A 22,877-nucleotide genomic window follows, 5' to 3' on the forward strand; every position below is an offset into this window, starting at 1 on the left:
GGGTGTTGTGTTGGAGCGTTGTGAATGAGAGGGGAGCCACTTTGTGGGTGCGTGGTTGCAGGTTGGATGAGGAGGCGGGTCAGTCAAGTCAGTAGTCGGTAGAAGACTAGGAAGAATTTTTTCTGGTTCCGTAGGCGTAGGCAGAATCCCCAGGAGGGTTCCGTGGGCAGTGAAAGGTCAGAGGTGAGGCCGAGGTACGTACGTCTGGGGCTTGGCCGGGCGGTTTCGCCTTGAAGAGAGGCAAAGAGAGCAGTCCCTCTGCCTACGGCCATACCACCCTGAACACGCCCGATCTCGTCTGATCTCGGAAGCTAAGCAGGGTCAGGCCTGGTTAGTACTTGGATGGGAGACCGCCTGGGAATACCGGGTGCTGTAGGCTTTTGCTTCCTCGATGGCCTTTTGCTGCCGCCAAGGGCTCGCCCTTGCTCTTTTGCAGGGGCGGGGGCAAGGTGGCTTAGGAGCCTGCCCGCGGGGCGGAGAAGAAGGACAGGAGACGGCGAGACCAGCGCTGGCAGTTCGACTCTGCACAGCTCGAAAGAGGAAAACCCCGCTCTCAGCCCGCCTGCAGAAGGAGGGCTGCGAAGACGACCCACCCAGGAAGCTGTCCAGTTCGGACAGCTAGCCCTCTTAGTCTGTGCAAGCGCCATGGAAAAGAAGAGGAGCAAGCTAAATTAATTAGCTATTCAATTCCAGGAGAACGGAAAAGCCCGAAAGGGATACCTCGGAGGCCCCTCGAAGCCAACTGTTGTACGTGGATGTGAGCTTTCGTGGATAAAATAGATCTTGGAACTTTGTCTGAATGCGAAAGTGAAAAGGAGAGCTGAACTGTGAAATTGCAGAAGTGTTAAATTGAAATTAAGACTACTTCTGTGATAATTTGTTTTTGCCAAAGGGCTGCGGCTAAGACCTTTGTAGATGTAGGAGCAAGATGGCTTGTAAACCCCAGAAGGAAGCCAGGTTTGGTGAAGTCTTTTATGAAAATCACACCAAAACCAAAATGTTTCACTTCTCAATAGAAGAGAGTTTGTGTACAGCTTCAATGGAAAAGCCTAAGAATTGGTACTGTTTTCTCCCACCTCCTGGGATAAATGTAATTGCTGAAGAGAAAAAAGAATGTAGTGGACAGTAGTAGGAGGAATACAAGCCCAACTTTTTTAAAAATAAATTTTCTTTTTCGGCCCTTTCGTTTACATATCTATCTTTTGATGAAATGTGGAAGCACAACCTTAAAAATTCGGCTCTTATTTTCATGTTTCTACAACATACAACCCAATCAACTATGTCAACAAAATGATATAATTTGTGAACCCTTATCTTCCAGAACACCATTGAGTCGTAAGCTGCTTGTAGAATTGCAGTGTTCAACTTCCCGTTTAAGTTTCAAATTCAGACAAAATTCCCAGATATCTTCCCCTCCACTAGGTTGGGTATCCCTAACATGGAAGAATCAGCTCCACATGCAGAATCTTCAAAACTCTGGAATGAACTATCAATTCCATTCAACATACATGATTTTACCATGTGCCAATGCAAACGCACAGGAATTCTACCTATGGATAAGTATATTGATTTTGCCAGGAAAGTTATTCTCATATGTAAAGTCCAAAATGTTGTGGCCATATGGATTTTGCCAGGCAGATCTTTCTTTGACAGAAGTCAGGAGAGGTGCAGGAAGCAGTGTTTGATGTTTTATGGTTACAGCTGGGGCAGCTGTGTGTTGGATGTCATGCCTCTGCTCTCCAAACAAAGAAGTACAGGCCATGTGCATACATACAGACACATCTCATTTGCCCTGTTTTGAAAGGGATATGTTTCTTCTTGGCTGGGTGGGGGCATATGACTCAGAAAATCCAAACTCTCCATTTGGAAATTGGGATTATAATTTAGTAAACTCACTAGGTTTAGCCAACTGGTGTCATATTAAAATCAAAATTATATTACCTTGTGGTTGCATTCCTGCTTCTCTGATGTTGAGAGTCCACGTTTCTTCTTGTTGTCACAGGAGTGGCTGCTATTTCTGTTATCCTTTTAATTCCATTGAACTAAAAGGGGAGCCCTATGGTCCAAGCCAAATAAAATACAAATGCAATAGGCAGTACCTTCATAGATCACTAAACAAAACAACATGAGCTTTCTTGGATCAAAACACCACTGCATCAGTCTGTACCAGCTTGGAGATTTAAAATCCATTGTGCCATGAACTTTTGGACTGTAAGTCTTCACACTGGTACAGCCCAATGAAGTGGTCTTTTGATTCACAAAAGCTTACATATTGTATGATGATTTTTAAGTAGTCTATAATGGTACTGCCCACTGTATTGGTAAATAAGGGCTCTTTAAAAAGCAGCTTTCTTCAGACTATTATTTGAAGTTTGATTAAAAAAAATTAAATACTAGAAGCAGTCTTTTAGATTATACTAAGCTCTCCTGCAGCTCTAGGTTATTTGATTATATATCAAATGTATTTTACAGTTCCATTGGATACCTATTAGCAGGAGTTTATTGGTCATTTGTGTTGCCATGACAATGTATGATGTCACATTGGGACCAATACCAAGTATTGGCAAAGGGAGAGATAGTCTGAGACTTTCACACTGTCAAGATGGCTTTACAGATAGATGATGCAATATCTCTTCCCTTCCAGGCTTTCTTAACTATTTCCTTGGGCCAGTGGGGGCCAGCATGTAGCCCAAGAGCCATAGATTTCTTCAATCAAATTTTGTGCTGGTAGAGGGAGACTAGAAGAAGAAAAGAATGAATAATTTGAAGGAAAAGGTAGGGAGAGGGCAATAAACAGGTGGGACAGCAGAAAAAGAGGTGTAAATAGGATGGCTGAAGGAGAGGAAAAGAGGTAGCAGAGAGAAAGAGGAGGAAAAGAAAGTGCAGGAATAAAGAAGTAGTTAAGGCATGAATACAAGTCAGAGTTAGAGAGAAAGAAATGCACACATGAAAGCAGGTGGCAAAGGAGGAAGGATGGAGAAGAAAAAAGGAAGTTGGAGAGTCAGAAAGATGCTGGGAGGTAGAAAAAGAAAGGATGCCTGTGGGAGAGAGAAAGGCAGTAATTATTTATTATTTAAAATATTTTTAACTTGCCTTTCTCTTTAAAAAGGACACAAGGTGGCTTACAACAATTAAAATACAGTATTTAAGTTAGTAACAATACTAAAAGGATCAATGAATACAATAGCAAAGAGCATAAGCAACACCAAAACACATTTAGTACAGTAAGGTACAAAAATCCATTTAAAAAATTTCACCCAGCAGCCATTCAGTCAGGGAAAGCCTGCCTGAAGAGAAAGGTTTTTGCCTGCTTGCAAAAGGACAGTAAAGATGCAGTCTGTCCTCCTGTGGGAGAAGGAGTTCCAGAGTCTGAGAGCAGCAACAGAGAAGGCCCTCTAATGCAGTAGTTCCTAACCAGATGTTCTTGAACTACAACTCCCAAAAATCCTGACCACAACTACTAGTGAAGGCTTCTGGGAGTTTTAGTCCCAGAATATCTGGGGATGCAAGGTTGAGAACCACTATTCTAACATGTTCACACCAAACACACTTGTGAAGGTGGAATGACTGAGAGGAAGGCTCTCCTGAGGAGCAGCAGAAAGAAAGAGAATATAGGGATATAGTAGTGGCAGAAGGAAAGTGGCAGAGATTGTGTAGGAAGAGGGAGTGGCAGAAAGTGAGGCAGAGATTGTGAGATAAGGGTGATGGTGAGAAATAGAGAAGGTTAAACAGAGAGAGGAAAAAAGGTGAGAGAGAAATAGAAAAGGGGTGACAGTAAGAAAGAGTTGAACAGCTCTCAATAGAAGAATTCAATGGCAGGAAAGAAAATATGAAACATGTTGAAGACGATGACAAAGAAGAGGAAACAATGCTAAAAGCTAAAGCTTCAGGCAAACAAGAAGCAGAATAAGTTGTAGAAAAGGGGACAACCCAAATGAAATTGTTTTATACAGAAGCTGTATAGTGTGACAAGTGTGGCGATCACCCTGCTCTGGCTCATGTAGGAGATTATTTGCATGTACCAATGGGAGCTGTTGGGAGGCGGAGCCAGAGAAACTAGAAGGGAGGGGGTGAGTCAGAGTCTGGAGAGTTTAGTCTGTTTAAAGTCAGAGAGAAGAGTCTGACCTGAGAAGTCAATGAGAGTCAGAAAGGAGAGTCTGAAGTAGAGGTTAGTCTGTGGTAGTTAGAGAGTGTGGCAGAGTTAGGAGTTAAGAGTGTGGAACTTATAGAGAGCTAAGAGTGAGACAAGTTATTACTAATCTAATGAATACATTGAAGTATTCATTAAAATCTCTTGTTGATCTGCTTCGATTAATAGTTCACAATTTTTTATGTTGCTGGATGGAAGGGGAAGTCTAATGATAGGGGTTTTAAAAATATTTAAATTTTGTCCTTCTAAAAGAAACTTGAATGCTTGATCAGGTCAGTTTGGAAGGCCTTAACTCATACTGCATGTCTGTGTTTGTGAACCCAAAGGGATGACCTTTGGTGGGGCTCATGGTACTTTCACAGAATTTATGGGTGGAATCAAGTTGACAAAACCAAATCACTATATGCATGCTATTAAGGTCAGGTTTAGAGATAAAAATTTTATTCCAAATTTCTCATCAATGCTTATATCCCCCCTCACTGACAAAGATCCAGTGAAAACACCCATGGATCCACCTGAGTGGGATGGGGATTTTAATAGAAAAACAGGGAGCAGGTCCTCAATATTTTATAAGTCATTGGGAAGTGGATATAGATACTTTTGCTGCCCATTCGCTATCTGCTTAACAGATGGTCCAAATATAAGCAATCTAACACAGCAGGACTTCACTCCACCCCCAGTGTTGCCCCCTCATGAGAGGTGTCCTAGGCCAGCCCCACAACCCTCTACACACCTTCCACATTGGGCAAAGGACCTGAGCCATTAGAGGTGGGAATGGGAAAGAGGCGTCCTTTCTAGCTCTGCTTCATTGTGGGGTGATGAGGTGTGGAAATGGCCGGAAGGCAGTGGCAGAGGAGGGATCCCACCTGCCTGCCTGCATCAGACTAAAGGCCGAGGGGAATGGGCTGGAAATGCCTCGAAGCGGAACTTGAGGAGAAGGGTGTCCCAAGCCCACAATCTGGGAAGAAAGGGCAGAGCAAAGCAGAGCTGGAGGCAGGATAGGGCCAAGCCACCAGGATTGGGAAAGAAGGCGAGCTGAAAAAGTTTGGAAACAGTGAGGTAAAAGAGAAAAAAAGCAGAAGAGAACAAGAATTCATAGCACAGTTCCCTTTGGCTACCTCTAGTGGCCAATTCTGGTAAAATGCAAAAAAAATATTTTTAAGGAATATTTCTTTCTTTTAATATTTTCAGATCAATATTTATTGATCCGGCAGATACGGGGCTTCTACTGTACAGACCTACAGTACAGTACAGTGGTGGCTAGCTTCATGAAGATCCATGTGGGCTTAAGGCTAGCATTTGTGTGTTTCTTTTCAGTGGTTACTAGAGCTGTATCCCTCACATTGCTTTTGGGCTGTGTACTGACCAGGATCACATGCTGTTCTCTTTGTGGCCATAACCCTCTGATGTCTCTGAAAGGCTGGCTTGCAGGCCTATATGGATGAGAATGCAAACTGTTATGCAGCATATTGAGAAATATGCCCTTCTTGTCCTGTTATCTGGAAGTTGAGTCATGGCAGCTGGACTTCTTATTAGGTTGAAATGTTTTACTACTCATCCAAGTAGCTTCTGCTGTCTGATGATAGTTGGTAGGAGATCCCTGATATATGGGGGTCCAAGGCAAACAGTGTTCAGAACTCTACATTGGAGAAACTAAACAGCCACTAAACAGGGGAATGGCCCAGCAGAAGAGGGGCAATGGCTCAGGACCACAATCAGCAGTGTTCCTTCATTTGAAGGACAAAGGACACTTAACTGGTTGTAGCCATCCTTCAGTCTTGAGAGACTATGGTAACGTGCTCTGAATAGAGATCTTGGAACAGTGTCTAGTGTGTCTGAGAAGGCCAATTTGAGAGTGGCAATCCCTTCCACACTGAAGACAAATACAATCTGTCCCCTGTCCAGCTCCCTGACTTTGCTGGTTTTGGGACCGCCTCAAGTGTCTCTTCAAATTAGGACAGGCCATGCTCCACCACCTGCCTCCATGCTGAACACTCAGATGTCAAGGTTTCCAATCTGTTGAGGTCCATTCCTAAGGCCTTCAGATCCCACTTGCAGATATCCTTGTATCGCAGCTGTGGTCTCCCTCTGGGGTGTTTTCTCTGCACTAATTCTCCATACAGGAGATCGTTTGGAACCCAACCATCAGCCATTCTCATGACATGCCCAAGCCAACATAGATGTCGCTGTTTCAGTAATTCATGCTAAAAATTCCAATTCGTTCTAGGACTACTCTATGTGGAACTTTGTCCTGCCAGGTGATACAAAAAATGCATCGGAGACAATGCATATGGAACGTGTTCAACTTCCTCTCCTGCCGTGCACAAAGAGTCCAGGACTCGCTGCAGTACAGGAGTGTACTCAGGACACAGGCTCTATAGACCTGGATCTTGGTATATGCTGTCAGCTTATTATTAAGCCATACTCTCTTTGTGAGTCTAGAGCAGTGGTTCTTAACCTTTGTTACTCAGATGTTTTTGAACTGCAACTCCCAGAAACCCCAGCCAGCACAATTGGTGGTGAAAGCTTCTGGGAGTTGCAGTCCAAAACTCCTGAGTAACCCAAGGTTAAGAACCAGTGGTCTAGAGAACATGGTAGCTGCTTTGCCAATGCGTTTATCCACCTCGACATCTAGGGAGAGAGTGCCAGAGATCGTTGAGCCAAGATGTACTCATTTTGGACTGAGAAGATAGGTGGTTTGAGAGAGATGTCAGGGAGGCCATACTTGTGCATATAGGAAATCCTCCACTCAACAGGGATGGTGGCCTTAGATACAATCTGTCTCCCATTTATCATTCTGCCCTTTCATCCCTCTCCAGAAAGATCAGAACCACACCCACCAGAAAGACCTACTGTTAATAACTGTTAATGACCAATGACAATGGGTGGAGAAGTGCTGATGTGGGGTTTTTGCTCATCCTCCGGTCTTTGGTCCATCTAATGAGCATATTCAGGCCAGGGGGAAGTGAAAGCCATGTGGAGGATATATCAGGGGTCTCCTACCAACTCTCCTGAAGAAGCTACTTGGATGAGTAGCAAACATTTCAAACTAAAAAGAAAGACGTCCAGTTGCCATGACTCAGCTTCCAGATAACCTCACCTGGATGACTGAGAATCTTCACAGATATTCTTGTCCTATTGTTGCATTTTCCCCCTAGAGGCAATCTGGAAATGCTCATAGCCAATGAGTACGATATGATGTGAAATTCCAAGCACAATGTGTCCATATTTATAAATCATCAATAAATGACCACAAGAGAGAGTGAACCAGAGCCTTTAAATATCTTGGTGTGGTCTTTCAAGCAAATGGCACTTGTAGGGCACATATAGAATATGTTACCCAAGCAGCACAGAGATATGCTTCTGCAACACTGTGAGCACCCCTGCGCCCCCCCCTCCACCATGATGCAGCAAGTATTTGTGGAAACAGGCTCTTTTATTAGAGCAACACAACTTAGAATGGGTCAACATGACTCGAAAATAAAACTTAAGAACTTTTAGGGTGCCAGGGAGTTGGCTGCATTCCCAAATAATCTAAACAAACAGAACAAGTCCACAATAGTTCTTTATTGGAGGAACAAAGCCCCGCCTCCTCCACCACTTTGCAGATGTGCTAAGCATGGAGTGCTACAACAAGGGTGCTGGATGCAGGCACTCAGCTGTCCCTGTAGTAGTGTAGCCTGAGCTCCTTCCCACCTATCCCTCTGTAGTCACCCGTAGCAGTGGTTGCTTCATAGGCATGGTGCTTTTCTTTGGAGTCACAGCCAAAATCTATGTGGACATGGTTGAAGTCTCTGAGTACAGTGGTGTCCCGCTTGATGACGATAATCCGTTCCAGCAAAATCGCTGTAGAGCGAAATCGTCATCAAGCAAAATAAAAAAAAACCCATTGAAATGCATTGAAAACCAGTCAATGCGTTCCAATGGGGGAAATACCGCACAGTCCCGCGAAGATCTTCCATAGGGCAGCCATTTTCTGGTGCCTGTATAGCGAAGAATCCGTCCTGAACACAGCGGGGAGCCATTTTGAAAACCTGACAATCAGCTGTTTTTGATCATCGTTGAGCGAAAAATTGGTTCCCAAAGCAGGGAACCGATCATCGTCAAATGAAAATCATCCATAGAATCATCGTTTTGCTATCGCAATAGCGATCGCAAAAACATCATCGTCAAGCGATTTCATTATATAACGAGGTAATCATCAAGTGGGGCACCACTGTAATGAGGAGTGGAGGAAGGTGGGGTAGGAGGACAGCCAGATGGCTGGCATTGAGTCTGCTGTCTGTGAGGTCCTGGCTTTGGGGCTGCTTGCCCCTGCCGTTTCCTCTGCTGGCAGTGTGTCTATCACTGGTTTTCCAGCTGCTTCACTTTGAGTCACCTTGCCTCATCCCATCATGATCGGGCTGCCTCCTCCAGTTGCACCAAGAATTCCTCCCATCACCCTGTGTCAGGGTCCTGGCAGCTGATTATCTCCCAGTCAGCTGCCAAATACTCCAGCAATGCCAACTCCTCCTGGGCCTCAAATGTCTCCCAGTTGAAAGCATCCACCCCAAAATCCTCATCTTCCACCTCACTCTCCTTCTTAAATCCCTAGCATGCCATGGCTACATGTGTGGCCTCCAAGGTGTTGTTGGAATCTGCTTCAGCAGTGTCCCAGTCCCTAGGTGAACTGTGGATTGGTAATCTTGTCCAGACTCTAAGAAAGAGTAATATATATTTTTTGCACTGAGGGGCATTCCATTCCAGCTATTTAAAAAATGTTCCAGGTCAAATTGTTTAGTCAGCTTCTTTATGCTGCACAACTGGCCCTTATCCTCCTCTTACTCTCTTGGAAGTAGTTCAAACAAGATTTTGAGAGCCATTCTTCATGTACCTCATTGAGTCTCCAATACAACCCTGCAGTTGGAGCTGGGATAACTGAAGGTCGAAAGTAGGTTACCTTCCATTTTTGACTAAAGCTAATTTTTCCCCAGTAGGCTTAAACTCTCCAATACAGAAAACAATTATCAGTCAATTTGGAAAAAAAGCTCTATTTGATTAACTTAGAGGGTATAGCTTCTCTGTGGAATGCCTTATCCAGATGGGATAGGATGCAGCTAGACTAGTTTTTTGGACAATGTATTACAGAGGTCAAAAGGCAACATGATCTAGGTGCAATCTCAAATATTCTAGTCAATGCAGCATTGCTGCTTTTTAAAATCAGTAAATTATTTTTATTTACTTTCAATATAAAAGCACCATAGAGTCTCACTCTTGCCTGGCTTAAATGCTCTGCCAGCAACAGTCCAGGAGGGAAAGTTTTAAAAGATCCCATACTGTGAATGCAAATGTTTCTGTAATTCTGGAGGAATAGCATCAGTAACTCACCTTCTTTTGTATTGCCCTTTTTATCTTGATATTTGGAACACTTTTATTGAACCTTGTTTCAGGTTTAAAATCCTGGGTGTTCAGAGGCATACTATCCTGTGTTGGTGCTTTCAGGGCATAATAGATATGCTGTTTAATGTGGTGAAATTTTGCATAGCTGCAGTCAAAGTTTGTGAAGGAAAGATATTAATAAATTTATAATTAGTTTAAATTAACAGCAGCAATTTTCTATACTGCTAGGATATATTTAGTTATTCTAGTTTCTGCTTTTAGAAGAAAGAAAGAAAGAAAATGTGAGATGTCCTTGGAATAACATATTTTATTTATGGTTTATTTGTATTTTGGATACTGGCCATTGATCATAATAAAGTTTATCTATCTATTTGCCCAACATATTCATACAGGGGTATCTAGTCTTCTGGCATAGCTTCCCTCCTTGGACCCATAGGTCCAGAAGAGTCTTGAAGAAGGGTGGCTGCAATCTTTTGGGTGAGTTGTTCCTGAAACTTTCTTGAATGTTATAAAACTATTATTTCATTCTTTTGAATTTTGATTTTATCTGCTCAGAGGCCCTGAGCCACCCTGCAGCACTAAGCTACTGGGATATGCAGCAGGAACAGGGCCTGGAAATTCTGAGATTGCTATATATAAGATATTTGGCAAACTCATTCTCCTCAATCAGGCAAAAGAGCAGAACAAGTTCATCCTTTTACCAGAAAGTAATGTCACTCACCTCTGGAAGCCATTGGCAGAGAAGGAAGATAGTATTGAAACATGAACCTGGAATCTACAGATCGAAGGCTTCTAAATTTTCCAGGCCTTCCTATTTTCTATAATTGTCCTTACCGTAGAGGTAGAACAACTGTTCTGTCGTTGTTCTGAATCAACATTGACCACAGAGAAGATTGTGAAGGATCACTTGTGATCAATGTTCTCTCTAAGCTGCATCGCTGAATCAGTCGTGTGCACTCGCAGCCAGTGTTGCCACCCATTTGGCTCCATGCTTGTGGCTTCTGCTCAGTACTGGTGGAAAATTGAATGTAACTGCATTCAGTTTTCCACCAATGGAAACCCTGCTCCACATGCTCAAAGCTCTGGCCATGAGGAACCCTGCCCTCAAGGAAAGACCCATTAATTATCGCCGTGGCCCATTCAGTTGTTATAGGCCTGGCTGCTTTGATTAGCCAGGCCGGGCAAGGGTCAAGAGAAGAGGTGGTGGCCTGGAGGCGGGGCTTTGTTGTGGTGCTGCCAGCAACTCCAGAGAAGAGCTCTCTGGAAAAAACTGGAACCCTCCGGCCCGGGATCCCCCTTTTGAAATGGGGATCAAAGGAGAGTCTAGAAGAAGTCTCTCTGAAGCAGATGGTGAGCAGCAGAAGGAGAAGAAAGGGAGGCAGACCCGGACTTTTTTCTTCTGAAGAAATCACCGTGCACGGACTGGAGCGGGTGCCATTTTTTGGCACTGAACCGCGAGGAACCCTTTACCGGGGGAGAGGAGAGCAATCAATATAAACTAATAATATAAAACAAGTAAGTAAGCCGAAGCCTCTGATTTATGAAACAGCCTCATTAAGCTGAAATAAGAATGAAAATATTTGGCTGAAAGAATAAATGCAGCGGCGGGTTTATCTTATCAGTCTGACTCAAAAGCGAAACTAAGCTTCTCCAAGTGAACTCTTAAAACACCAGGCTGATTCTAAAGCCGAGAGTCTGAGATGGAAAAATAAATCTTATGTTTCTGGAGAAGAATCCCAGACAGCAACACCGTCTGACTGGATTTAAGAGACTTCGGTGGATGCAGTGTGGCTGGGATACGTTACTCTTTGCCTTCTCTGGACTTTGGGAACTATAAATAATAGAATCTGGTGGTTTTCGGGAGAAGGAGCTGACGTGGCCGACTGGACTAAGGAGCATTAAGGGGTTAATGAAGATCACAAGACGAGCTCCAAGGACAATCTACTGGACAGTTTGAGACTTTATGATTGTTGTTTTGTTTGTCGGATTGCAGACCACGTGTGTCTAATAACAGAAGCTTGCTGAACCCAGGAGAAGAAGAAATAACTGCGTCACGGTTCTATTTGATATTGTATTTGCTGGGCTAAAAGTTGATTTTTATATTACAATATTTGGATAAAGATTGGAGGGAGATCTAAGGGGAGGATTATGATGAGGGGTTTGAATTGTTGATAAAATTGTGGAAACTGTGGAAGGATTTCTAGGGGGTGATTATTGTGGTATTTATACAAACCCCAAAGCCTGAGATGGACCCCAAAAATTCAAAAGAACAAATGGAGACTTGGTCTGTTCAATCCCAAAGTTCTGGAATAGTGGTGCAAGAAATAGAAAAGGAATGGCAGATTAATATACAAAGGCTAATATTAACAGGGTTCCAGCGAGTGAATGCAGGTCTTAGCAAAATAGAAGATTTGATGAAAGGGACGAAAGAGGGGACAGTAGATGCCAAACAAAACTTAAATGAAGTTGTACAAACTTTAGAATCGTCTGTATTAGACATGACACCAGGTAATATGAATGCAGTAGAGAGTTATCCAGTGACCCATGCAGCTTCCAAAATTAAAAAGCATTATGACAAAAATCTTAAGGAGGCAGAGATACTGAAACCAGACAATCTTATGGTGAAAATATGGGAAGTGAAAAAAATGGATATTCTCTCAGATGGGCTGAAAGACTGTTCAATTCAAAAAGAAACTGAACGATGGGATGTATTGTATAAATGGCAGCAGCTACCAGACAATGTTGGAATAACATAGAATAAAATTAAAATTAAATGATAAGATAAAAGCAGGAGGGTAATCAAACTGTGAAAAAGCAAAAAGTTGATATGTATTAGTAATATGAATTGATTGGATGATGTTATACTTTATGCTCTCCTATCCCCCAAAACCATTTTTCCTTCTCTATCCCCTCTTTCTTTTTGTACCCTTTATCCCTGTTCCTAAATAAATAAATAAATAAATAAATAAATAAATAAATAAATATATATATATATATATATATATATATATATATATATATATATATATATATATATATATATATATATATATATATATATATATATATATATATATATATATATATATATATATATATATATATATATATATAAAAAGAGAAGAGGTGGTGGCCTGACAGCGGTCTAGCACTTTGTCCACATTATAAGGCATCACAGGCTGAAAGACATAGAGCGTCCCTGGGCAAGGCGGAGCGCTGGACATCTCTGCTCGATCTTCAAAAAAGGAGAAAGCTCCCGGCGGATGGCCTCCGCTTTTGATTTTAAAAATGCTGCAATTTGGTTGGGTGAAATACTAGGAGGAGGCCCATCACTTAGACCAATTCCGGATAGGTTGCGAACTATATGGAAAAGTTCTGCCTGCTGATTTGAGGCCTCGCTTATCTGGTCAGCGAAGTGAGCTTGACTACCAGCCCTTATCTTGGCAATGTAAAGGTTAGTCATGACCCTGACAGCTTCCCTATTATAATCAATTGATTTCCTTCTCTACTTGCACTCTAGCCTTCTCCTGGTTTACTTCCTAGCTCGTAGTTCCTGGTTAAACCAGAATGCAGGCCAAGCTCTGCATTGGAGAGGGTGTTTAGGAGTGATCATGTCAACAGCCCTAGTGGTGGCTGTAAAAGTTAGTCCAAGGGATACTGGAACAGAAAGTATTTGCAATGTGTGATCTTGCAGGAAACCACCATCCAATGTGGGCATTAATGATGAGATTGGGTGGCTTGGTAATGTGCATAATGGTTGTGTTTTTTACACATCATTCCTCAGTAAAATGATAAAAATGTTTTTTGGGGCACAGACATACATGGATCTCCTCTAATGGATGTGGAAGTCTCATCACTCATTCTTGCTGATCAGGTTTGCTGCATGAAGAAATGATTGACAAAGTCCAGGCTTCCCCATCAATGCAGGGGGAAAAAATTCAACAACGTTTTGAACCATTGCCTCAATGTGGTGGACATTTATGTGACTAAAGAAATATCAAAGCAATTTGGCAAACAGACTGCCTATTGGTTGTTGTGGGTTTTTCGGGCTCTTTGGCTGTGTTCTGAAGGTTGTTCTTCCTAACGTTTTGCTGGTCTCTGTGGCCAGCATCTTCAGAGTGCTGTTCTCTGAAGATGCCAGCCACAGAGATGGCCGAAACGTTAGGAAGAACAACCTTCAAACACGGCCAAGGAGCCCGAAAAACCCACATCAACCATTAGATCCCATCCGTGAAAGCCTTCGCAAATAGACTGTCTATTGCTCAAGAAAATGTCAACTCAGCCATTGTCTCCTGTGTTGTCTTACACAACATTGGCACAGCAAAAGGGCAGATGGTGGATGCAGACCCAGATCTTCCATCTGAGGTCCAGACCCATGGCATCTCAGGGATCGCAATGTGGGCAGACGGGCATCAGGTCACAGAAGTTACTTCTTGGCTATTTTAAGTGGGATGGAACAGTTTTGCATTTCATGAGCATCACAACGATAGAGTTGTGCCAGTGTAGACTTTATTTTTGATGCTTGCCAAGGAGTATTGCTGCTAACTGGGCTTTGCTGCACACACAAATGTTTTAGAAGCTGAAACAGCATCAAAAGAGGGGAGTGCAGAAATAATGCTGTTTACATTGGTTACTATAAAAATTTTCAGGTCCTTTATCTCTTCCAATAATTTATCTTCCTTTTACAACTTTTTTTTTTGCCATCTCAACTTTCTTCCAAGTTTCTATTCTACTGAGTTGGGAAAAAGTTTGCCACTTTGTTTATGTCTAGTCCTCTGAATATTAGTAGTCTTCAAACTTTGCCTCTCTTCTAAGCATCCACATCTATAAAATCTGTAGCCTGTCATATATGGCAATATCCAGCAGATAGTGCTCTCTGATAATTTTTTTTTAAATTTTAGTTCAACTTCAGCTGTCATTTACCAAAATCCAGTAAAGGGAGCAGCCAACTCCATGGTTAACAGCAGAAATGAAATTTTTCTAACAGGGAGGAGAAAATAAATTTTAAAAAGGCACACAGCAGTGCTCCAAGACCTCCCAGATTCAATATGTTGTTGTTTAGTTGTTAAGTCATGTCCAACTGTTCATGACCCAATGGACCAGAGCATGCCAGGCCCACCTGTTTTCCATTGCCTCCCGGTCAAAGTCATGGTGGTAGTTTCAATGAAACTGTCCAACCATCTCATCTCTGTCGTCCCCTTCTTCTGTTGCCTTTCCCAACATCAGGGTCTTTTCCAGGGAGTCTTATCTTCTCTAAGGCCCACTTGACTTCACTCTCCAGGATGTCTGGCTCAAGGTCAGCAACCACACTATCTGGGTTGTCCGGGACATCTAGATCTTTCTGGTATAATTCCTCTGTGTATTCTCGCTACCTTTTCTTGATGTCTTCTGTTTCTGTGAGGTCCCTACCATTTTTGTCCTTCATCATGTCTATCTTTGCACAAAATGTTCTTTTAATATCTCCAATTTTCTTGAACAGATTTCTGGCTTTTCCCTTTCTATTCTTTTCCTCTATATCTTTGCACTGTTCATTTTAGAAGGCCTTCTTGTCTCTCTTTGCTATTCTTTGGAAGTCTGCACTCCATTTTCTATAACTTTTCCTATCTCCCTTGCATTTTGTTTCCCTTCTCCTCTCTGCTATTTGTAAGGCCTCGTTGGACAGCCACTTTGCTTTCTTGTATTTCCTTTTCTTTGGGATGGTTTGTGTTGCTGCCTCCTGTACAATGTTATGAGCCTCCATCCATAGTTCTTCAGGCACTCTGTCCATCAAATCTAGTTCCTTAAATCTGTTCTTCACTTCCACTGTGTATTCATAAGGGATTTGGTTTAGATTATACCTGACTAGCCCAGTGGTTTTTCCTACTTTCTTCAGTTCAAGCTTGAGTTTTGCTATAAGAAACTGATGGTCAGAGCCACAATCAGCTCCAGATCTTGTTTTTGCTGACTGTATAGAGCTTCTCCATCTTTGGCTGCAGAGAATATAATCAATCTGATTTCGGCAATCCCTAGCTGGTGATGTCCAAGTGCAGAGACGCCTCTTGTGTTGTTGGAAAAGACTGTGATGAACAGCTTGTTCTCTTGACAAAATTTTATTAGCCTTTGCCCTGCTTCATTTTGAACTCTAAGGTCAAACTTACCTGTTGTTCCTTTTATCTCTTGACTCCCTATTTTAGCATACCAGTACCCTGTAATGACAAGAACATCTTTCTTTGGTGTCAGTTCTAGAAGGTGTTGTAAGTCTTCATAGAATTCGTCAATTTCAGCCTCTTCAGCACCAGTGGTTGGTGCATAAACTTGGATTACTGTGATGTTGAAAGGTCTGACTTGGATTCGTATTGAAATCATTCTGTCATTTTTGAGATCCTATCCCATTACAGCTTTTCCCACTCTTTTGTTGACTATCAGGGCTACTCCATTCCTTCTACAGGATTCTTGCCCACAATTGTAGATATGATAATCGTCTGAACTGAATTTGCCCATTCCCGTCCACTTTAGTTTACTGACGCCCAGGATGTCAATGTTTATTCTTGCCATCTCCTGTTTGACCACATCCAGCTTCCCAAGGTTCATAGATCTTACATTCCAGGTTCCTATGCAGTATTTTTCTTAGCAGCATCGGACTTTCTTTAAGCCAAACACTTTTTTCTGTTCAGATTCTGTTCATCTCTACGAACAGGGCCAGGACATTTGGCTGAGAGACATTAGGATGGCTAGGATGGCCATTGCGAATTAGTTGCAGCTGTACTTCTCTGGCAGGAGGCAATGTGTGGCATCTCAAGAGCATTGGGATGGATCCAGGACAGCAATGCATGGCAGGTGGGGACCTGCCAGTCTCTATTGGTAAGGAATTGCTACAGGGGCCCAGGGATGGGAAATCATAGAATACTGAGGTTGGAAGGGACCTACAAGGACGTAAAGTTCAACCCCCTGCTTGATGCTTGAATGCAATCAAAGCATATCTGCCAGGTGATTATCTGTTTTCTTGAATGCCTCCAGTGTTGGAGCACTCACCAACTCCCGAAGTAACTGGTTGCAGTGGCATACTGCTCTAACAGTTAGGAAGTTTTTCCTGATATTCAACTGAAATCTGGCTTTCTGTAACTTGAGCCCATTGTTGCGTGTCCTGCACTCTGGGATGACTGAGAACAGATCCTGCCCCTCCTCTGTATGACAGCCTTTCAAATATTTGAAAAGTGCTATCATATCACTCCTCAGTCTTCTTTTCTCAAGGCTAACCATGCCCAGTTCTTTCAGCCTTTCCTCATAAGGCTTGGTTTCCAACTGCCTGATCAACCTTGATGCCCTCCTCTGAACTTGTTCCAATTTGTTAGCATCCTTTTTGAAGTGTGGTGTCTAGCACTGGACACAATACTCAAGGTGAGGCCTAACCAGTGCTGAATAGAGGGGGACTAGCACTTCACAGGATTTGGAAACTATACTTCTATTATTGCAGCCTAAAATAGCATTTGCCTTTTTTTGTAGCCACATCACACTGTTGGCTCATATATAGCTTTTGCTGAGCCAGATATCCCCCATTTTGTACCTGTGCAATTGGTTTCTTTTTCTGAGGGGTAGGACTTTGCACTTCTCCCTGTTGAATTTCATTTTGTTGTTTTAGCTCAGTGCACCATCCTACTGAGGTCACTTTGAAATTTGTTTCTGTTTTCTAGGGCAGTGGTCTCCAAACTTTTCCCAATTGGAGACTGGTTGGGGTGGGTGGGGTCCGTGCGTGGGGTTGGGGCACCCCCATGCTCATGGGTGGGCAGGGCGCACTCACAAGGATGCGTGGGGGTGGGGTGTGCTCATGCGGATGCACGGGGGTAGGGCGTGCTCATATACAGACACCGGAGGTTGTATGATTTTTGGACTGTTTGTCTTTTTACATTTTTATGAGTATGAGTGTTGTTGTTGTTGTTGTTGTTTTGTTACTGTTATTATTGTTGCCATTTTGATCAGTTTGGTCCATTCTCTTATTGTGTGTAAAGCTTCATCTATCCTTAGCACCCCAGCTGAGTGGGCATGGGAATCTGGCTTTGTCCCTGGGTGGCAGGGAGACACGGAGGCCTACACCCATCAATGTCCACTTGCTGCCATTCCATTGTTATCGCCCAGCTGGAATTGGTAAGATACTGGATACATCAGGGGGTATTCGGATCCAGAGTGAGGTATCCTCAATATATTCCCGGAGAATACCTGGAGATATTTGTTAGCACAAGAAGCCCCTAACGCCCTTAATAGTCTTCATTTCTCCACCTGGGTACAGCATTATTTGCTTGCAAAAGTACTGATACCATCATGTGAAAAAGAAAGTATACCCTCTTCCAATTTCTTAAATAAGCTCTTTGAGACTTTATGATACTCTATAGGTATCTCTTTTCTACACAATATGCACATATGTGTCTGCATCTCGTGAATAACCCTGTCAATAGCCATTGCTTACCAGGTTGGAAAGAATATGGTGAATGACAATAAATTTCACCTAATGGCCGCTTTGCTAAGGCAGGAGCACGTTCCATATGCGTTGTCTCCAATGCATTTTTGGTATCACCTGGCAGGACAAAGTTCCAAATAGAGTAGTCCTAGAATGAGCTGGAATTTTTATCATGTATGCATCACTGAAACGGCGATGTCTATGCTGGCTTGGGCATGTCGTGAGAATGGCTGATGGTCGGATTCCAAAAGATCTCCTGTACGGAGAATTAGTGCAGGGAAATGGCCCCAGAGGGAGACCACAGCTGCGATACAAGGATATCTGCAAGTGGGATCTGAAGGCCTTAGGAATGGACCTCAACAAATGGGAAACTTTGACATCTGAGCATTCAGCCTGGAGGCAGGCGGTGGAACAAGTCTTCTCCCAATTTGAAGAGACACTTGTCAACAGGCCGAGGCAAAGAGGCAGTTCCGAAACCAGCAAAATCAGGGAGCTGGACAGGGGACAGATTGTATTTGTCTTCAGTGTGGAAGGGATGGTCACTCTTGTATTGGCCTTCTCAGCCACACCAGATGCCTTTCCAAGTCCTCTATTCAGAGCACATTACCATAGTCTCTCGAGACTGATGGATGCCTACCTTAAGGCATGAAATTGCCTGGGTGGCAGCCAGTGAAGTGCAAGGTCCTTGCCCATTTCCCTCCAACAATTTCATCATTTGAGGATGGGGTGGTCAGATTATGGTGCCATATGGGAAAAGCTCAGCAACCTGAAATGGGAAAGGGCTCAAGCCAGGGGGCCAGCAGGCTCTTCAGCAGTGTATAGGTCTCAGAGGGAGTCTAAACCCCATAAGTTGGCAGAGCTTAAAAGGATGGGTGATTTAATGATGTAATTATTGTTTTTTGGAAGGTGAGTGTCTGGGTCCGTCGGGTGCATCTTCTGCCACAAGTACCCTGGTGATGCGACAATCAGAATCACTGGGGCCAGGACCACAGCCCCCCAGATGGGCACACAGATACAGGAGGACAGCGCTGAGGGACAGTCAAGGGTTTCAGCAGTGACAGTGGAGGCTCAGAAGAGTGGGATGACTGGTTCTGTGGCAAGAACAGAAACCCAGAGAGACTTGAACTCTGGGGGTGCACTCCAGCCTACATCCAGAGTCACACTGGTAGGGGAGGCATGTGGGACACCAGTTACACAACAGCTAATGATGGCCTGGCTACAGGGCAGTGGGAGCCAGGCACTGCCAGTCCCCATGCCTCCCCTTGCTGATAAGGCAAACTGAGTTTCACATGCACATGGGGGAAAACAGGTGCAGACCCTAAGACAGATGCTATCCCCTAACTGGGTTATAGGACCAGCATCTGAGGGAGGCACTAATAAAATCCCAAACACAGGATACAGCTCAGTGCCATGCAGTGCACTTCCAGAAGGCGATCAGTCATTACCCCTAGGGGATCATCTCTTACCAGACACAGTAGAAAGAAAAGTGTGTAGATATGTTCGAGCTACTGAATAGAGAAATGGAGAAGAATGATAAGGAGGATGAACGGGAGAGAGAGAGAAAGTGTGGTGATACAAGCTGGACCACTGCTGGGCTAATTGGTTACCAGGCTTCTTTATTTATGCTGAAACAATAGTCTGTGTGCAGCCAGAGAGGGCATTTTCCTATACAATACATGGATTTGATTTATAGAGCCTACATGGATTTTCTGTGAGCGGTGTTGCGCCCTAGCATGTGCTGGGATGGACTGTGGCTGCGTTTTATGACCCAAGCCTGTCAGATTTGATAGTGGCCACCTAGTACAGTGTGCTTCTCAGACTAACATATCCCTCATTGTGGAAGACCAGGTGGTTCAGCCCCACGTGGCCTGCTGGGAATTCAATGTGCGAGGATCTTGCAGCCACAGACCATGTACGTTTAGGCACCAGTGCTCCATATGCAGGGGCAATCATGCATCGGCCACATGTGCAAAGTGCCAACCAGGAGGAACAGGAGGAAGAGAGATATGAGGCAACTGAAAATTGCCTCTTGGTACCTCCAGCCATTCAAAAGGGCCCCATTTCAGTTTTGAAATCCACATTGGAAGTTTGGCTGGAAACTTATTTTGACAGGGCAACCTCCAGGTATCTTACTGAAGGATTTGAGTTTTCACATTCCTGCTTTGGAGATTAGAGTGGCCACCATGACAGACAACCCGAGGTTGGTCAGAGGTTGGGAACACATAGTTTGGGCAAAGATATGTATGGAAGTTAAGGAGGGACGAATTTTGGGCCCTTCAGCGGTCCCACCCATGCCTCATTTAAGAGTATCACCACTGGGGGGGGTGCAAAAAAAGATGTCTGGTGAATTTAGACTGATTCACCATTTGTCTTTCGCTGCTTGGGATTCAGTTCATGAAAAGATTTCACCAGAGCTATGTAGTGTATGTTACATGTAGTATGATGCTGCCATTCATGATATGGGCATGTGGAATTGGGGCAGAGCTAGTGAAGTGCAACATTGAGTCTGCCTTCCATCTCCTTCCAGTTCACCCTGAGGATTTTGATCTCCCAGAATTCAGTTTTGAAGGCCACTATTACATGGACAGGACATTACCCATGGGCTGTTCAGTGTCTTGTTTGGCTTTTGGGCATTTCAGTTCCTTTTTGGAATGGGTGCTTAAGTGCAGAGTGGGGTTGACACAGGTAGTCCATTATTTGGATGATTTTTTTTAAAAAATATTATTTTGTGGGAAACAGGGCACATCACATTGCAAGCCACTTTTTCCTGGAGCTTGCATTTGCGTTTGGTGTTCCCCTAGCTAAAGAAAAGACAGAGAGACCATGCCCAGTTATGACATTTTGGGGGATTGAGCTGGACACATTCCAGCAAGCTAGCTGTTTGCGGGAAAATAAGTTAGAGGACTTACTGCAGTGGTTTAGGCAAATGTTGGGAGGTGGTCATCCCATAGGTACCAGTCCTATGGGCAATCCTTTGCCACAGTGCTAGGTGCTGTCTTTTTGATGTTTGCATTCTTATTGGTCCAGGTTCAGGGATACCATTGTCCTGGGTTTGAGTTCAGCTGTGTAGCCACAGCTATGTGTTTTGGGCAGCAAGCATACAGGCTGGACCAGCAAGGATCAGAACTTGGGCCTTGGAGCTTGTGCCCTGTTGGAATGGAGGGGATGGAGAGGTGTGCTCTGGGATGAGTTTCTTGAACTGGTATCCTAGGGTACTCTGGATGTGCCCTCTGATATTGTGGTGATCCACCTTGGTGGCAATGACTTGGCCATGAGAAGTGGCAAATCATCGATACTGCAGATTATAGCAGATCTTCGGAATTTTGTGATGCGCTTTCTGAGAATGTGTATAGTTTGGTCAGCAATTATCCCGCGACTGGCATAGCGAGCCAGATGGGACCCCCGGTATATTGACAAAGCTCAAAAAGGAATGAACTGAGAGGTTGGTAGTGCCATTCAAGCAGAGAGGGGATCCATGATAGCACACTCCAACATCAGGGTTTCCCACCCCGAGTTGTACAGAGAAGATGATGTGCACTAGTCTATTGCAGGTTAGAAATTTTCCTGAGGTATTTGCAAGGGGGCCTGAAAGCTGAATTTGTTGGCTTGGTGGGGGTCTTGGGGCATACAATGTAGCTCCAGTGCTGCAGCGGTCAGTGCAGAAAAGGATGGGTTCAGGTGAGTAACGGGGGTACCCAGAGGGTGCTAGGCACCCCTCCCCTCAGAATGACATCAATAGATGTGTAGAGGGGGGAAGCAGGGTGATCCCAAAGTATGCTTGGTACTTACGGTCTTGAGGCTTGGGTAGTGGGCGGCCTTGGGGTACTCCTGCACGGGGAATGAAAATGTGCTGTACAACAGAATGACACCCTTTTGGAACAGGAATTCCATGGGTAGAGGTCTGGAGCAGAATGTTGGGAATGGGTCTGGTTCCAGACCTTTTTGCACTGTGGTAGCCCCCCTTGTGAAAGGGGAAGTTTGAGTTTGAAGAGTTAATAAATTTGTGGCCCTAGTTTAAACCCGTTGTGCTGTGTCTCTTCTCATTATTCTGAGCTGGGCAGGCAAAGCAATATTTCAAGGATAATTCTTATAACTTTGTTCAGGTATACTGACAGCAGTATATAACAGGAATACTGAGACAAGCAAAAGCCGATTTTGAGGGTTTTGGGGGGAATTTTCCATGTACCGTGTTTCCCCAAAAATAAGACAGGGTCTTATATTACTTTTTGCTCCAGAAAACACATCAGGGTTATTTTCAGGGGATGTTTTATTTTTTTCATGTACAACGATCTACATTTATTTAAATACAGTCATGTCATCTTCTTCTAGTTGCTGCACAATGGTGGAGGGCAGGGTTTCACTTAACTGGGGCTTATTTTGGGGATAGGATTTATATTACGAGCATCCTGAAAAATTATACTAGTGCTTATTTTCAGGTTAGGTCATTTTATCTATTTGAAAAATTGATAAAATGTGGAGCTAGTGTTGCCATGGTAATTTAGTTATAAGATTCTAAGACAAACAGAAGTGTTGAACTGTTGTTGTTTTTTTCAGATAAGGGAAAATAATACTAACTACAGGCTGATTCTTTACAGTTACCTCTTGTTTTCTCCTGTACACACCTTTTCCTCTACGAGTGGGTAAGAAGCATAATTAATGCCTCCTTGCAGCATAACCTTTGTCCTGAAATCTTTTTGAGTTATTTCAATCTCCTGTACTGCCTGTGGCAGGTTTGAATGGGAGGTGGAGGGGGAACCTTCCCTTGGCTGAGGTGACTGTCAATCAATCCAGCAGTAACACATTTTTCCTTCCCTGTCTCTGATTTCAAAGAGAGAATAAGTGCTTTTCTGGCTTTTTCTTTTAATTTGCTGGCAGTTACTGCAGTTAATCTGCAGTTATGTGGGTGTAGTTTGCAGG

The 22,877-nt window shown here is 43.6% G+C and overlaps 1 long non-coding RNA gene and 1 other non-coding gene across 2 annotated transcripts in view; both read left to right on the forward strand.

Annotated features, from left to right (window-relative positions):
* Nucleotides 1–260: 260 nt before the first annotated feature.
* On the forward strand, nt 261–379 carry LOC140701465 (5S ribosomal RNA). Its single transcript, XR_012080396.2, has one exon. It is a non-coding gene; the product is annotated as a 5S ribosomal RNA (ribosomal RNA).
* A 9,540-nt stretch (nt 380–9,919) lies between these two features.
* The window catches only part of LOC140708357 (uncharacterized), a 47,895-nt gene continuing 34,937 nt past the window's right edge, over nt 9,920–22,877 (forward strand). Inside the window, exon 1 of the long non-coding RNA XR_012088478.2 lies at nt 9,920–10,006. This is a non-coding gene — a long non-coding RNA (uncharacterized LOC140708357). The remainder of the gene's footprint in view (nt 10,007–22,877) is intronic.

The sequence above is a fragment of the Pogona vitticeps genome, chromosome 6 (genome assembly GCF_051106095.1).
Source record: "Pogona vitticeps strain Pit_001003342236 chromosome 6, PviZW2.1, whole genome shotgun sequence".
NCBI lineage: Eukaryota > Metazoa > Chordata > Lepidosauria > Squamata > Agamidae > Pogona > Pogona vitticeps.